At 39.1% G+C, this 14,313-nt stretch overlaps 1 long non-coding RNA gene across 18 annotated transcripts in view; it reads right to left on the bottom strand.

The window, feature by feature from the left end:
• Positions 1-14,313, bottom strand: part of LOC146405959 (uncharacterized) — a 595,742-nt gene that overhangs the window by 525,642 nt on the left and 55,787 nt on the right. For 10 of the 18 annotated variants that reach the window (XR_014845170.1, XR_014845172.1, XR_014845171.1 and 7 more), the window contains exons 2-3: positions 14,096-14,207; positions 10,634-10,676 (exon numbers count right to left, since the gene is read on the bottom strand). This is a non-coding gene — a long non-coding RNA (uncharacterized LOC146405959). Of the gene's footprint in view, positions 1-1,398; positions 1,502-1,576; positions 1,631-10,633; positions 10,677-14,095; positions 14,208-14,313 lie in introns of all 18 variants that reach the window. The other 8 variants (XR_014845181.1, XR_014845188.1, XR_014845183.1 and 5 more) reach the window with 3 other exon arrangements.

A 14,313-nucleotide genomic window follows, 5' to 3' on the forward strand; every position in this document is an offset into this window, starting at 1 on the left:
GCGTTTTTTTTTTTTTGGCATTTAATCTTAGAGGGAAGAAACAAGAGAAAATAAGTGAATCAGTAATAAGAATCCAAGAAATGAAATTTTAAGATGATTTCCATGGGTCTGTAAACATTTATTCCAATCTTTCACAGTTTCTGTATTTGCAATTATAACTCTAGAAAATAAAAATTAATATTCATAGCATAGAGGCATGGGAAAATCCCCCAATTTTCAATGGAAAGAGTATTATTTATACAGTGTTGAATTTACTAAATATGGGGGATGTATATGTTCATATTAGAAAGAACTCTATATGGAGATCCGGGTATGGCACATCAGTTAAGGATCTGGCACTGTCTCTGCAGTGGCTTGGACCTTGGCCCTGTGGCATAGTGGGTTGAGGATCTGGTATTGTTGCCTCTGTGGCATAGCTGCAGCTGCAGCTTGAATTCAATCCTGACCTGGGAACTTCCACATGCCATGTGTACAGCCAATAATTAAAAGGAAAAAACAAAAAGCTCTACCTAATTTTACTACCTTAACAAACACTAATTTTTATACATTTATAAGCATGTAAAATATCACCTATATTATATCTCTTCATTCAAATTCAAGTCTAAGAAGAGATAGTCACAAATATTGTAGAGGCCCTGAATTCTAAGACGGTAAAAGAGTTCTATCCTTCCTCACAAAGAGGAAATTTAAATCTCCGAGTAGTGATGGCAGAACATCTCTGAGATCGTCTCTTTCTGGAGTTGGAACAGTTCTGTCCTTAGAGAATTTAGGAACAGAAGCTCTTCTACTCAGAATTCTAAAAGATTTAGCAACCACAGCACTAGGTATGAACCTAAATGAATTAGCCTTGCCACAAGCATCCTTCAACTATCAGGAGTTCTAGGACCCAACCCACCTTGAGAAAGTAGTACATTTTAGACATTTGTCTTTCACACTATGTTGTGGACATAGAACAGCCCTGCTTTGAGGATAGTTTGATGCTCTGTCCTTTGTGGTGTCACTGAGAAATGTACCAGACCACATCCAAGATCATTCAGAGGAAGAAAAGTGAATTCATAAAGAAGTCTGCCAACTGCAATACTCTGATGGATGAGGCAATAGGGAAACATCTTTCACCTTACCCTGAAATGGTGATTGGTTTACTCTCTGAAGCATGAGTACTGAATGCCTTACAATATTATTTCTGGTAGAATTCTGCTGTTGTCTATTTATATCCAAAAAAAGAAAAAGAGAAAAAAAGAAATAAAATTCCCTTTGTTAAGCTTAAATTACTTGTCTTAAAAGAATCTTCCAGCAATGCAGGTTCATGATACAAGAATCCCAGCCTAAGAGACTAAAATGATTAAGGTCATGGTAAAAAATCACTCAATCTTCAGAAAATATTTCTTGACCACCTACTTTGTGTCAGACGCTGTGCAAGGAATTAGAGCTAGAGCAGTCTGGGGCGGAAACAGCTGCTAACGTCATTTATCAGTCTATAGCCTAATAAAGAAAGAGACAGCTGAATAATTACAATGAAAATGATGCTTACAAAAATGTGTAAGGTATAATAATAACAAAATCTCAGGCACCCTACCTTTGGAGATATCAGGCAAGAAGTTTCCTCCCAAAGTGACATTTAAGTTGAAATCTGTAGGAGGGGAAATTGGTCATATGAGTTTGTAGGGAGGGGTGTTTCAGGGAAAGAAATTCCAGAAAGAAGGATGAGCAGCGTGTGCAATTCAAGAACAATTGAGAAGGTCACGGTGCCTGGAGCACCATGACCAAAGTGTAGTGGCAGAAAATGACTAGTGGAAGTTAAGTCAGACTCTTTATCAGCTTGGAGGCTCTTAAAATGTTGATCATTACTTTAGGGGCACTGGGAAGCTTTGAAGGTTTTAAGGAGGAGAATTAAATGACCAGATTTTAATATTTTAAATGATTGCTCTGTGCTCAGTCTGAGGTTTGTCCTCAGTGGTGTAGAAAGAACACACAAGTCTCTTCTCTGGGCGGAAATTTCAGGCTAATCACCAACCTTCAAGGATAGACTGGGCAAATATGCTTATTGCAGGGCAACCCATCCTCACTGTTAGGAACAACTTCCAAACATATGCTCCCGTGACCGCGCACAGACTCAGCCTGCCACATCTGTTGCTCACAAGAACAGAAAGCTTACTTGCCCTTCATCGACATTGACTAGCACTATGGGTATAATAAAATTCTCCTTGGGGGTTTTAATGCTCTGTTCTGTAACTCAGGTCATAGCCCATCTTGCAAATAACTTTCTGTCAAAAGTCAGACACCAATATATCACCAAAGAGACTGTATTCTTCTGTCTCGATATTTGTGCCAAGAAATAAATGCAGCTGATCTTCGGTTTATTTCCCAATCTGGGACTGCTGATTTCTTCCAGCTTCAGAGGTTGGTGTTTGGTTCTAGCATTAATTACAAAGTATATTTGGGAAGATCATGTTGGGCCACTTAATATACTGTCTAAGGGAGAAGGTCTTATTCTTTTCCTTCCTTTGACCACCAGCATCCTCTCTTACACGTTCTCTGGATTCTGTAGGTTACCAAAGAGTCTCGGGACATTCCAGGTTTGGTAATTATCCCCACACTCAGTCATCAGTCCCACATGTATGTCTCTCAGTATACACTGCCCACATTTGAGCATGCTGGAGTCCATCTAGAACTAACCAGCACACCTTCCAGAATACCTGAGAACAAAGGGCTGTGCTGTGTCTTAAGAAGCACAGATGTCCTAAGAGAGTGGTTCACCAAGAATGACTCCAAGATGTTCTCTTGAATCTCAAGATGAGGGTGATAAGATGCAGGCTGGCTGAGCCTGCCTCTGTGTTATCAAGGCCTAGACCCAGTCTAAAGACTTTTCTGGCCCCAGGATTCAGGCAGTCTCCCACCTTAGACATTTTTATGTTAGATAAGAGAGAAGAACTTTAAATGGATAGTTTTTGAGACATCACAGCTTCCAAACTGATCTTCATCAGTTTCACATGCTTGAACAGTGAGAAGGACACTGTGTGTGAAGAGGAGTGAACATAGAGAAGAGTGGTAGGATCTGAAAAGAAGTTTAATGAGAAGCTAGATTATTCATCCTTGGAGGCCATTCTAAGGACTTTGGCTTTTACTAAAAATGAAATAAGGAGTGACTACAGGCTCTTGAGCAAAGGAGTGGCATGATCAGGATTATGTTAAAATCTGCCGTTTGTGGAGGATACAGTGAAAGGGGACAAAGAGAAGAGGTAAGAACCAATCAGAAACAACTGAAATAATTCTGGTAAAAGAATGGTTGTTGATTTAGACCAGAGTCATGATTGTGAAGATAATGAGAAGTAGTTGAATACTTTTCAGTCATTCCGTGGCTGTCAATCCAGTGTAAGTATTGCCTCGTTAACAAATAATAAAGTTGTAAAATAAAATAAAACAATAAAATAAGAAGTTTGCTGACAGCCCCGAGCCATGACAATATACAAATTCTAGATAACATAGTCAAAGGCTCTCTTGAGGCAGTGTCTAAGATTGCAAACTCAATAGCATGATCACCTGATAGATCCTTTGACCATTTCAGGTGGGGAACTAAGAGTTTTGGGAAATTGGGTTTGACTACAAAGAGCAACAGAGAAAGAGGGGACCGACGGACCAGTAGGCAGGCAGAGACAAAGAAAGATTGAGGAAGTTGTGAGAATTCAGTACACATATGGCCATTTATTTCCCACAGTTTTGTTGTCCTTTGGGGTCACCAGGTACTCTCCTGGTCCACAATAATGTTGTTGCACTACAATGTAACACAGAGACAGAGCAGAGGAAAGTGGCACAGTGCAGTACCATCGATTTGGGCCTCAGCTTTCTCTACATGGGCCCTGGAATTCTGGGAAAAAATATAGCTTGGGACAACCCAGCACCTTATCCTACCCCCTAGAAGAGTGTGTTCTCTGGCTCCCAGGGAAAGTCAGACACATTGTTTTTCATTTCTTTCTCCTTAGTATGACAAAGGCTTCTGCTCTCTGTGGAGTCAATTATCCTTATGCCTCATTCTCCTAGAAAACATACTGCTTCAGTCATTCTCCGTTTTTAAAAGTCTCTTCTAAAAGTCAAAAGGGTGTCTTCTCAGCTGGCTCAGACACAGAATTGACGCATATTGTAGCTCTGATGAGATGGGAGGACTTTTTCCCATGTGCTGGGTCACCGAACACCCTCCCTGGTGTACTCAATCTAATCCAGTCCACCGAGGCCCCTAAACTGGCCAGTCGGTTGTCATCACTAATTAAAGAGAACATTTTAGAGTCATTTCATGAATGATTCACAGACATAACTCAGTGTCCTTTGTATTTGCAATGGCATTCACACAAGTGAATGTACTTGAAAAATGTCCCACAGCTCACCAGGAATTATTTCAATCAATATTTGCTTTTTTAGCTTGTCCTTGGCCCTATCAGGTCACCTTATCCTTGAATTCTGGAAGATTTTTCTCCCATTTCACACAATTTACTGCGAAGTAAATAATGCCTTCACCATTTTTCCCCTAAATCCCATAATTTCTGTTCTACTATTCCTACGTTCTTGAATTCTATGACACATCATTCCAAACCACTTACCTAAGATAACTATGTCATAATTGGCTATTATTAATGCCTTTTATAAAATGATTACCAAAAATATTTTAAAATTCCCATCACCAACTCTTAAGTCCAATGAACCAAGCCCAAGAGAATTTATAAGTGACTGAAGAGACATTCCTGAAAACCATCACCAACTGGAGTCCCACAAAGTTTTCATAGCCAAACCCAGAATGCAAAGCAATCATTTGGCATCAAGGTTCACAGTTTTATTACTACACTTCTCCCCAAGGACTGTCTCAAGATTCCAGCCGGCTCATTTTAAACGCTGGAAGACAGCAGCACTTAGAATGAAGCTTACATTTCTTGTTTAGAATTCCATGTCTCCCAACATGTAGCTCTGCAATGTGAAGAAGCATGCCATCAGCTCTTGTGATGATTCCTCTTGACGCACCCCTGCCTGGGCTGACAGAGGGATGGGTGCTCTGGGCCACCCCTTTCCCTGACCTAGTTTTGCCTGCTGCTGCAAAGAAATAGCACAGGGCTTTGGTTCCCCAACTGCACCTCAATAAAGGGAAATATGTGCTTCAAGGATTAAGTCTTTCTGGGAGTTTCTGCCATCGCACAGTGGATTGAGGATCCAGCATTGTCTCTGCAGTGGTGCAGGTTCAATCCCCAGCCTGGCACAGTGGGTTAAAAGGATCATGCATTGCTGCAGCTGGGTGTAAGTTGCAGCTGCAGCTCAGATTCAACCCCTTGCCTGGGAACTTCCATGCACTGTGGGTTGGCCAAAAAAAAAGAATTAAGGCTTTCTGTTTTGCTTCTTAATGTCTGGGTAGATGACAAGACCAGGTACAGAATAGTTTATCCAAGGGAAGCTCAAATACGTTGCTAAGCATCCCTACCTCAACAGCATTATGTGTGTGGTCATTATAGAATGTATGTCCTGACAGTTTCAAAAGCATAATGGGGCAAGCAAGAAAGGAATAAAAAAAAAAAAAGGAAAGAACTGTACCTTCAGAAGGCTCTTTTATTAAAATGTATTAAATACATAAACTATCTTGAATTGTCAGTCCTTAAACAGAGTATCTGACATCCCTACTTTAGGTTATAGTTATAACAAATTTATAAAGTCAATAGGATAGAATGAAATAAAAACAAATGGCTTTTTTCCTGTATCGGCCAGGGATTTTCTGTCCCAGAATTAGATCTTTAGAATTCTAGAGCTTTGGGCCATGGCTTTATCAACCATACCAATAAGATTTCCAGGTTCTAAAGAAGAAGCAGGTAGAAAATAAGCCTACATGACAGGCTAACAGTTTGTGAAAAATAAGCACCAGATAAAAGGCATGGGTTACAGGAGGACAGCCACCAGAGAAAGAGGCAATAGAGGTAAACAAGTAAGGATAGGAAGAATGTAATTAAGGAGGGCAATTTCTTCTTCCATTACTGAGCCAAGAAGACATTTCAAGTTTAAAAAAAAAAAAATGGATCCATATCCACAAGTTACACATTTTTAGGCCTTGCACACTATTCTGACCAATCCCCTTCTCCTGTATTCTACTTCATGTGGAACTAAAGTCTGGAAACTATTTCTTTATACTGTGCACCATTGGTCTATGGATTACAGGCCATGTGTGTCCAGTTAAAGAACAAATCTTTAGGTTCAGAATCAATCATGTCTCTTTATACTCCCTCCAAATTCACTCTACTGCTGAGAAACTTAAAGGGGGCTGGTAACTGGTCCAAGATCACACAGTTGCGAGTCTCAAATGTAGCACCATGTCTCACGTAAAAGATGATCAGCCAATATCTTGATGGACTGAGTGGTAAGAAAGTGAACAAAGCTTTAAAAAAAGAAAATAATTTAAATCTAAAACACTAGCAATTTGAGGAAAATATTTCTATAACACCCAATTTCATTTCCTGGTTTCCTTAAAAAGAACATAGAAAGGGACCCAGGACTAGATATAAGAGGAATAAGCCTTTCTTTCTAATCCATCAAGAACTTAGAAATTTCCTTCAGTAAGTCATTGAACCTCACATGCTTTTGTTCCTAAAAAATAAAAAATAAGGAAGATACAACACTATTAGGCTATGTTTTCTGATTAATTTAGAACCGTAGATTACTGCACTGTACCCAACATTAGACTAGTAACTAGAATTATAGGGCATGTGTTCCAAAAAATTGATTATTTATTTTATTTTATTTTTTTGTTTTTGTCTTTTTAGGGCCACACTCGCAGCATATGGAGGTTCCCAGGCTAGGGGTCCTATCAGAGCTACAGCTGCCACGCCTACACCACAGCCACAGCAATGCCAGATCTGAGCCACATCTGCGACCTACACCACAGCTCACAGCAACGCCAGATCCTTAACCTACTGAGTGAAGCCAGGGATCGAACACGCAACCTCATGGTTCCTAGTCAGATTCATTTTCCACTGCACCACAATGGGAACTCCTGATCATTTATTTGAAAATTACATAAATAAGTAGGAAAAACAATCATGAGTGCTATCTCTCCCACTTGAAACCAACGTGCCTATGGTTTTCACTGAAGGGTCTCAGTACAGAGATCCAGAGAAAGATCTGGGAGCCCACCTGCAGCCTGTTCCTCCTTCAGTTTCCCAAAAAGATGAAATTAGCATCTGTTTAAGTGTGGGCTCTCAATTCTGACCCCCACACAAAATCTGAGGGAATTAGGCTGGTAAAAGGAAGAAAGTGTGCTATCTAGACACAGAAATTGATTATTACTAAATCAATTATACTGAAGAAATACTGACTGACTGCCTACTGTGTGCCAGGCACTCAGTTCTGTGTTGTGTTTACAACAGCAAATAAGATGAGGGTCTGCCCCCATCTAGTCTAACTGAATTCCAGGTTGACACAATGATGTTTTCATAGAATAAAGTAAGCACAGAAATAAGGGAGGGGTCTGAATCTTTTTCTACTAGAGAAAAAAAGGTAAATAGACACACGGTAGATATGAATATGGAACAAATAATTTAGTGAAGATAAAAAGTCAGGTAGTGCTGGAGAGGAGGGGAACATGGTAGTGTCTGGGAGGGAGACAGACTATGTCATAAAAGGCCTATAAGCCTGATAAGAAATTTAGGCTTCAGCTTGAAAGCTATGGGAATTAAAGGGCAGGGAAGTACACTTTAAAATGCATAGTTTGGCAGAGTTGTAGAAATGAGAGTATAGGAATAATCCATGAGAGTTTTGAGGGCCTAGACTGAGATTTTAGCAGAAGAGTTTGAAAACTATGGGCTAGATATCAACTGGCAAAGTCTACGGGATTTGAAAATCAATTCAATATATGTAGATAGAAGAGGAGTAAATTAAGTAGGTGCAAATTCAGCTCAGATGTCTGGTTTGAATAGCAAACTGACAGGTGATGCAATTCATCATGATAGGCAAGATGTGCTGAGATAAGGTAATAAAATGAGTGCTTGACACATCGAGTTTGCAATGTTTAGGTAATGGAAATCTGCATGAAGTGTCCAAGGTCTTAAACAGACAAAGATTTGGTCGAGGGATCCAGGTCATCATAGGTCTACAGTTAAAACTTGGGGACTAGATGTCATCATTCAGGGATAAAGATATAGGGTAAATGAATCAAAATCTAAGGATAGGACTCTCAGAGATAGAGAAGGAATGGGCAGAGGGAATGAAGCATCAGTGAGTGTGACTGTGATGTCCTAGAAGTCAAGGAAGGAAAGGGGTCTTTGGAAGGAAGGGGTCATCAACAGTATCAAATCTCACAGGACAGATGAGAAAACAGCACTGTATTTGTCCAACGGAAGATGTAAATACTCAGTTCTAGGAGCAGAGTGAATGGGTTTTGCAAAAGTGAAGAAAGAAAATAGAAGCTACTTTTTCCATATGCTTGGTTGTAAAGGGGTTCCCTGATATAGGGCTTTATGTGAAGAAGTAAAAGGGGCTGACACAGGGGTTAACCTCTAAGTGAGAACAACTTTAGCATGTTTCCAAGATGTTGAGATGCTAGTGAGGAGGATAAGTTTAAAAATACCAAAGAGGGGTAAATATAGAAAAGAGAGTGAATGAGCTTAATATCAGCTGTAAATAGAACCTTCTTTCCCCTAAGGCTGGAGGGGAAGAAGTGAAGATGTGAGGGAGAATGAAATTTATCCCACTTCAACTTCAATTATCTTTGGGATTCAGACAGCAGCCTTACCAGTTGGAAGAGGAAAGAACAAGTGTACTCATGGGATGAGTGGGAGAGGGAACTGACCAGAGGCAGACAAAAATCTTGATGAGTGGTATCCATGTGAGGTCCATCTGAGGCTGGAGACCATTAAAAGATCCTAGTACCAATAACTCAGATGTGTGATTTTCTCCAAAGCTTAGACTGATTATAAGATTTGTGTGATGAAAAATCAGAGTTAATTATTAAACATACAGGGAAGAATTTGGTTGAAGCAACAAATTGTGGGATCAACCGTTCTGAATAGATAAGAATTCTAAATCATAAGAAGAATGGACGGGGGGGGGGAAATGAAAGGGTTGAGGGACGAGAAATCTCAGTGACGGACAAGCAAGCATACTGGATAATTAACACATTTGAAAATGGGATGAATTCATAAAGGAACACTACCTTTGGCCCCCATGTGCCCTTTAAACCTGTTGGTTATGGGGGATGGGGTAGAATATCCTCTGCATCTAGAAAACCAGGCTAACAACTCTTCTGACTTCTCTTAGGTAGTGAAAAGTTCTACAGATCCTTTAATTCACAAACATTCCAGAAATCAAAACTGTCCAGTTAAATATCAACTCGTTGAAAGATGAGGCTTATCCTCCTTACACACACAGAGAGAGTCTTATATATACTCACATCTTTATTTCATTTCTTCCTGTGAGTTTCAATCACTAACTGATGTTATTTCTTTTCAATCTGAAGGATTTCCTTCAGTATTTCTAGTAGGACAGGTCTGCCAGCAATAAATTACCCCAGTTTTTGTTTATCGGGGAATATATTTTATCTTCACTTTTGAAAAAGAGGCTCATTGTACACACGACTTTCTGATGAATAGTTATTTATTTCTTTCAACATTTCAAGTCTATCATTCTACTGCTTTCTGAACTCCACTGTTTTGGATGAGAAGTCAACCATTCACTGTATTGACATTCCCCTATATGTAATGAGTCACTTTTTTTTCTTGCTGCTTTCAATATTCTCTCTTATTTTTGGATTTCATCAATTTCATTATGATGGCCTAGAAGTGAGTCTTTGTTTCATCTTAATTGGTGTCTATTGAGCATCTTGCATTTATAATTAATGTTTTCATCAAATGTGGAAAGTTCTCAGCCATTATCTTCTCAAACATTTTTTCTGCCCTTTTCACTCTTTTCTCTCCTTCTAGGAAGTCCATTACCTATATATTGCTACACTGACATTACCCCATTCTGAGATAATGCTCTGAGACTCTGCTCTTTTTTCTTCCATTCTTTTCTCCATGTTCTTAAAACTTATCTAACTTATCAGTGAACTTCAAGTTCACTTATTATTTCTTTTGCCATCTCAAATCTGTTCTTGAGTTCATCTATAGAATTTCTCATATGTTTTTGGAATTTTTAATTCAAGAATTTTGTTTGGTTCCTTTTTCTCTTAAGTGTCTCTATTTGTTGAGTCATTGTCATAATATTTTTTCTTAACTTCTTTGAATATATTTATAATAGCTGCTTTGAAGTTTAGTCTACTAAAGCCTACACTTGAACCTACTCAGTTTCTTTTAATTGGATTTTTTCCTTGAGTAAGGGGTCATATTTTCCTATTTCTGTACATGTCTCACAATTTTTAGTTGAAAAATGGATATTTTAGATAACCTACTATGAATTCTGTTTTATTTTTCTGAGAGTCACATTCATTTGCCAGGACTGCAGTGTTTACCTGACCACAATATGTACCTACTAATATTTCTGTTCAGTTTTATTATTATTATTAAATTTTAGCCTGTCATTTTAAGTATCATCCTTGTGTGACTACATAGCTTTGTGATACACCAATAATTTATATTGAGACCTCTGTCTATTGATCTTTACACAAACTGGGAAGTACCTTCCAAGTTGCAGCAAATTCTCAGGTCTCCTTTGACTTTATGCTGAAAAAAAAAAAAAAAAAAGGAATAAATTGTAGCCTCCTAGTAGGCCAAGGGTTATGGAGAGGTTATCTACTCAGCACTTTCACAGCTCTCTCTTTTCTAAGACCACATCATTAAATTTCTTGCTAGTCCACTGTGGCCCTAACCAAGACCACAAACTCAGGATTTCAAAACTGCAAGTTTTCCCTATTTATTTTCTACCATGTTCTTCACTTTTAGCTGACAGAGTTAGAGATTTTTGCCTCCTTCCTCAAATTGATTCAGTCCACTGGCAATGCAACTGCTGAGTTTTGGGGCCAGCTCTAAGCTGGTAAAACCATACTTCTTGCCAGTTGTGCTGGGGTAGGAGGGAGGATGAGAGTAATCCAAGCAAAAAGGCCATAGAGTCCTGTTGTTCTTACCTAAGGCACTCCAGCTTTTTAAATAATACATGCTTCACAAATGTAGTCTACGCAATATGGGCTCTGTGATCCACAGCCCTGAATATTTTCTCTTTTTAAAATTTTGCTCAGTTTGTCTGAGAAAATTCACCAACATCTCCACACTGCCATAAATGGAAATTCATCTAAGACAATTTCTTTTAAAATTCAAGCTGACATTACCTGTTTGGGTACCACATTTGTTCCCTACAGTTTATGCTCTGTGATCTTCAGCTGGAAGAGAGGCAGTACTTTTCTAGATATATCCCACTTCCATGCCATAAGATGCATGGAATCAAGCCACACTCATCCTATACCTATACTTACATTCTATACCTGTAGAGATTCCATAACAAGCTCTTAATGTGATCTCATTGCAGTTCCTCTCATTAGACTTGGGATTAGGAAGCACTTTCCTCCTGTAAACACACACTTCTCTCTTTTGTGGGTGGACTCAATAGGGTAGCTTTCTCCAAAGAAATCCTCTCCTAATTCTCTTTAGGCCCCATAACTGAACACTTTTTAGATAATCAATGTGATTTATGTGTGAATTAAATCATGGCGGCTTGACTCAGAATTCACTTTGAAAGGAAGCATCTACTGGTTTTGGCCTCAATTAAAACTGAGATAGGATAAGTCCCATTTTAAGATCCTCAGTCAAGAGTAATCTGATGAAAGATTTTCAAATTCATAGGTGATATCAGATGATACAAAAAATACTGTAACATCAATGCTTGTATATTGAGGGGATACTTAGATCCCTAGAAATGATTCTTTTCCTAACACTCAATTAGTCCATCTTTAGAGATGGATGAAATTCCCCTTTTTTTATGGAAGGAGGCAACCCTCTTCATGTGCTGTTCATGCAGACAGCTAATTAAATGAAACAAAAGTGTGCATAAACACAGAGTTTCATCAAGAGGCCCCTGTGGGTGCTTCAAATACTTAGGCCTGTCAAAGGAAGATACTGTAGGAAGGATGTCATGCTCAGAGCACACAGTGTTACTAGTGTTAAACACTGGCAGCCTGAGACATGATAGCACCCGGTTATGTATCACTGCCCTTAAGAAGATCAAAGGAGAAGAAATCTTTCTGGCTGCCTTTTTTAGAAGTTAAAAAAGATTTAAGAATGGAAGAGTTTAGTTGTAATGCAATAAGTTAACAATGGATTATAAGAATCTAGTAATTCCTATCTTCCTTTTATTTTGCTCAATTGAGTAGTTAAAAGGCAGGAGTCATATCTCTCAGAAGGCAATCCTTCAATACTGCTAATGTTGGCCAAAAAAGATTTATTGAATAAATGGCATCTCTAGTTTCCCTAGGGATATCTTCCATCAGAAAAGAAGATTTTAAATGAACAATCATCTGAATGGGGTGGAGGGAGGCAGATGCTAAGAATATGGCATGAACATTCATAATGAGATATTTATTTTATGCATATAGGAATACAGCTGTCTACTCAGATAGTTCTGACATCTACTGAAAAACATTAGGCACACTGTTAGACAAATTAATGTTCCTGGTCTCAGTTTCTCCATCTGTATAATGAGAGGATTTAACTAAAATCACAGATAGGAAATAAAACTTGTCCTCTAAATCCGAATGGTAGTGGTTATATGAGTACCGTAAAGAAAAGGATTTTTGAGGCTATACAAAGGCCTAGTGGAAAAGTGAGAAATGATGGAGAAGCAATTATTTCTATGGTGAAAAGAAAGAAGAGTGGTGATTTAAGTCGCAATTACACCATCCTTAGGAATATATCTAAAGACTCTTTTACTTTAACATCCCTATCTATCTATCTATAACATAGATTTTATAACTCTATGTTATAGTCTGTATTATATCTTCTAGAACAAGGCATTCTGTACTATAAACAGAAATAGATCCACTCCACAGAGAACTGAGGATGAAATTGGTTTCATTTGTAGGTAGATCAGCCACTCATTTATCCAATGAGATTTGGGGAAGGAGAGTGAACTGAAGTTCTCTTGCATTGTTAATTCCAGACGTGTTTTTCATGGGTCAATTTTTTTTTTTTCCTACACTCCTAGGAAATTAACTTGCCACACTAAATTTAATTGAATAATACCAATGAACCCATATATCTTCAATGAAATTTTAACTTCATAAAATGCATCCACATTCATTTTTCTCCCGCATTGTCGTTATTTCACAGTAACCCTGTAAGACAAACATTCTTTTATTTCAAGGGAGAAGCTTGATTGCAAGTGAGGTTAAGTGAATTGGTTGCCACGCCTCCCTGGCTAGAGATGGTAAGTGTTAGAGATGGCACATGAGTGCAGTGTATTTAACTCCACATTCAGAGATTTCCCCCCACCCCCTTTTTTTTAGGGCTGCACCCGAGGCATACGGAGGTTCCAAGGCTAGGGGTCTAATTGGAACTACAACCACCAGCCTATTCCACAGCCATAGCAATGTCAGATTCGAGCTACATCTGTGACCTACACCACAACTCACAGCAACACCGTATCCTTAACCCACTGAGCGAGGCCAGGGATCAAGCCCGCAACCTCATGGTTCCTAGTCGGATTCATTTCCACTGCGCCATGACAGGAACTCCAGAGATTTTTATACCACACCACAGCTAATCCGTTTCAGAAAGTAGTTTTCAATAGGAAGATGAGAAATGGCATAAGAGCAGTAGGTATTGGAGCAGGCAGGAAGGGAGGCTGGTGGTGATGGTAGTGAGATGTTTTAGAGAAGAAAGGGGAAATCAGTGTCTCTGAACCACACATCACTGACTCTTACATTTGTATCTCAGCATCCTTTACCTTGATTTTAAGTCTCATATACCAACCACTACCACCTCCACACCTCCATGAGGAAAACTCTTGATTTCCAGCCCACCCTTCTACCCCACCAAATCTCCTCCTTCCACAATTTTCTATACCCCAATACATGGTGTATAAGCCTATTAAGGCTGCCATAACAGAATACCACAGACTGAGAGGCTTAAACAACAGAAATGTATATGCTTACAGTTCTAGGGGCCAGAAGTGAAGATGAAGGTGTCAGCAGGGTTGGTTCTGGTGAGAGTTCCCTTGTGGCTTGCATATGGTGGCCTTCTCACTGTGTCTTCACATGGCCTTCCCTGCGGATACAGAAAGATATCTCAGGTGAGCGCCAGTCCTATCAGATGAGCTCCCTATTTTTATGGCCTTATTTAATCTGAATTACCACCCAAAAGGCACTATCTC

Source organism: Sus scrofa, chromosome 1 (assembly GCF_054392235.1).
Source record: "Sus scrofa isolate SSC_HxYL_T2T_F1_AM1 chromosome 1, Sscrofa_HxYL_maternal_Yorkshire_Landrace_v2.0, whole genome shotgun sequence".
Taxonomy (NCBI): Eukaryota; Metazoa; Chordata; class Mammalia; order Artiodactyla; family Suidae; genus Sus; species Sus scrofa.